Raw genomic sequence first — 3841 nt, 5'->3', positions numbered from 1 at the left:
GCCTTAAGCACACACCCAGGAACTATAAACAAATGCTCATTAGCATTTAGAATTGGACCTGGAGAGGGCAGAGTTGGTTGTGGGGAGAGACAATTTGGACAAGGAAATAGGAGCAGAGCTAAGCCAAGACCTACTGGAAGCAGATCCCACCCATCGTGGACCTCATTCTTGCGAGGTATACCACATCTCCAACACCGGAACTCAACAACTCCTGGAAGTTTCTGCAGAGATTTTTAATGGAAGAACTGAACAAGATGGGGACTTCCTGTGCTCTGGACTGTGGCACTGCCATGGGAAGGATCACCAAGTGACTGCTTCTGCTGCTATTCAGGGTGGTGGGCATGGTGGACATGACAGAGGACTATCTGGCCAAAGCCAATACCTACCTGGGGGAAGAGGGCAAGAAGGTGAGGAACTCCTTCTGTTGTGGGCTGCAGGATTTCAGCCCTGAGCCCAACTCCTATGATGTGGTCTGGATCCTGCTGGTGATAGGCCACCTGACAGATCAGCACCTGGCTGAGTTTCTGCACCCCTGAAAGCAGGGGCTGCACCCAATGGCATCACTGTCATCCAAGACGACATGGCCCAGGAGGGTGTGATCTTGGACAATCTGGGCAGCAGTGTGTGCTGTGGCCTGGAGGTGGTTCACTGGATCATCTGAAGTGTAGGCTTTAGCCTCCTGACTTAGGAGCCCCAGGAGAACCTGCCAGATGAGATCTACCATGCCTATAGCTTCATCCTGAGATGAGGCCAGGGGCAGAACTGGGAGCCAGCAGCTGGCAGGCCGCTCCCCACAGAACTAGCTGCCTATGGGGAGAAAACGACTCTTCACCTGACTGTCAAGGACCAGAAGTGTTTGGACAACTGTTTCCCCGGACAGCAAGGCAAGCCACACATGGTAGAGGAATGGTCATAGTCCTAAACCCTTTTTGGTGATAGGCCATAGCAGCCTGCAATAAGGGGAATTTTGCTAACCTCTTCAGCTCCTTGGGAGTTCCTTCTTCACAGGTATATGCAGTTAATGGGAAGCCATCTTCTCAAAAATAAGACAGAATTTTGAATTGATGCCTACTGCATATATCTTTGGGTTATCTTTCATATGTATGCTTTTCTATACCGTCTTTGCTGTCTTTTAGAAAGAAATAAAGCTAAACTGCTCACTAGGACCATGTTCCAAAGGACATTTTATTTATGATACCACAGGCATTTTTCCTTGTCAATGACTGTTGAATTGTATAATTATTTTTGTAATGATGGGACTAGCACATCTTTGGCAGGATGTGTTTAAGCATGGGTTCTCAGGAGACTGCCCACTGTCCCCAGATATTTGTCACAGAGTCTATGAGGTTTTGACTTACAGCACTATCCATCCACAGGCTATAAGCACAATGAGAAAGTCATAAGTCAGAGACAGATTCATATAAACACAGCCCACAAATACAAGGTCGTGGAAACAGGACCAGAAGAGATTAAGCCAAGGACAGTACTGTAGAAGATTGTTATCTTTTGGGAATGAAAGAATGGACACTTTTTCTATTTGTGGCTTTTTTTTTTTCCTTGCCGGTGTGGAGTATTCCTTCAAACCCTTGTGTTGCTCTGTGGTGACAGGGATTTGTCTCAATTACCTTGTAAATACATATTTTAAAGCACCTAGCTGGGAAATTCCATTGCTCTCTGCTTTACATTTTATGAACATAATGAAAGTATGAATAGGATCTGCTAGAGAGCAGACAGCCACGTAATGAAGCATCTCTTACATCATATTTGTGCAGGGAAGGACCAAGATGGGATGGAGGGTACTAACGTGCATAGGATGACCTTCTGATGAGAGCTGAGAGCTTACGACTCCAAAGAGAGGTCTTTGTAGTAAGATACGTTAACTTTTGCTATAAGCTAGGCACCTGAAAATTGTGATCTGTGCTCTAAAAGAAACTCAGACAGAATAAAAGCAATCTATTACGAAGAACTGCTCATGTTTTGGAAAGTAACCAACCTATTTAAAAAAACAAAACAAAACTGAATTATCATGCTGTTATAAATGGATTCTGAATATATTGAGCCAATTAGAAAACAAACAAACAAGGAAACAACAACAACAACAAAAACCCCAGCAGACTGGACTGCAACAAGCAGAAGGGAAATCATCCTGTACACACAAACAGACTGACACCAGGTCCTGTGAGTATCGACTGCACATGTCTAAGAGCCTGAGTTCAGTCCCCAGAACTAGGTGTGCACGCATGTGTGTGGGTGAACGCGTGTGTGCGTGTGTGTGCAAACACACACACTCACACACACACACACACTCACACATACACACACAATAGTGATGATGATGATGGTGGTGGTGGTGATGATGATGATGGTAATAACTATGATGACAATGACAAAGCCCAAACATACTTTTACGGTGTTAATTTCCCTTCACTGAATGAAGTGAGCTTTGGTGTCAACGTTATCAGAATTTAATAATGAATGAATATTGTTATTTTATTCTTGGAAAGATTATGCATTCGCTTTAAGAGGGAAACATTTATTCTCTTTGATTATGACGGTACTCATCAATTTTTCATTTCTCTCATAAGTGCTCCTGATGAGGATAATGAAGCTGAGATGGGCAATTCATCAGGCCCTGATGCAGATCAGGGCCAGCTTTCCATTACTCTAGAAACTCACCCTCATTTACCCAGTGCAGTGCAGATATTAATCCTGTCTCCTCCTTAGATTTTTCTTCATCTTTTAGAGATTGATAAATGAAAAAGTGCTTTGTAAAAGGGGATAAGGAAGCTCTGGAGTGCTACACAAATGTGCGGCAATATTATTTAAAATTATGATTCATGCTTGGCTGTTTAGAATGGTGCTTTTTGTTTAATCATGATACCTGGTCCTTCTCAGTTGCTTGGAGGATCAACTAGAATGGCTCATTGATTGGTAAATGAATGTCACACTCTTCTTTTTATGTAGGCAACGGAAATGATCATTATTCCTTCTTGAGGATGGCTCAGCGATGCAGAAGGAATGGGATGCGGCTATTTAACATTTCATGATTCCACTCTGCCAGATAAATGGCCTGACTTTTAGGTGTTCTCATGTACCCATTCTGTCCCACTCTGTCCCTAATTGCTCTGACAGTAATGGACATACAACCCCACTTCTTGAAACTCATCTCTGACAACTCCTCGAATCTCACTTTTCTTCCTTTCTTTCTTTTAAAAATAATTCTCAGTTTGGTATTAGAAACACAGAGAACCTTCTAGAAGAAATTTCCCCATGCTCCGGTGTTCTAGATGGCCTTAGGTACTATAAATTAACTTGCCTTGAAATCCTTCAGTTGGATATAATCAAGTTACAAATGAACAAGCTCACTCTTAATTTTGGTTTACAAGTAGGAGCTCCCTCTCCTAGCACCTCTACCCTAGTCACTCTATGTGAGGACATAGGGTCCTGTAAGCCATGCTTGTATTCTGAGTCCTTGATGAGTGGAAAAATGGAATCTCACTGCAGGGCATTCTTAGACATAAGCGTCTTTTTTTCTTAGTGTTTTTAATAAAGGGCCATAACCACATGGTTGATGTTCAGAGTTGTATAATTCCTCCGGCCATATTGTAAACAAGGAATAAGAAGCTTAGCTCGATTTTAAAGATGGCTAATAACCCGAAAGTAGACTAATGCTTGCTTTTTAAAGAATTCTTTTCATCTTTATTTAAGTGTATGTGTTCATGCTTTTGTGAGTATATTAACACGTGAGGGTGCCCACAGTAGCCAGAAAAGGGTGACAGACCTCATGGAGCTAGAGATACAGGCAGCTGTGAACCACTCAAAGTGGGTGCTGGGTTCGGAA

At 42.7% G+C, this 3841-nt stretch overlaps 1 pseudogene; it reads left to right on the top strand.

Moving 5' to 3' along the window:
* Positions 1-341: 341 nt before the first annotated feature.
* On the top strand, positions 342-748 carry LOC110308500 (N-terminal Xaa-Pro-Lys N-methyltransferase 1 pseudogene; annotated as a pseudogene).
* The last annotated feature ends 3093 nt before the right edge of the window (positions 749-3841 follow it).

The sequence above is a fragment of the Mus caroli genome, unplaced genomic scaffold (assembly GCF_978045245.1).
Source record: "Mus caroli unplaced genomic scaffold, Mus_caroli_1 scaffold_15, whole genome shotgun sequence".
In the NCBI taxonomy this organism is placed as follows: Eukaryota; Metazoa; Chordata; class Mammalia; order Rodentia; family Muridae; genus Mus; species Mus caroli.
Note: the sequence above shows the minus strand (reverse complement) of the source record. Positions and strands in the feature narration are given on the sequence as shown.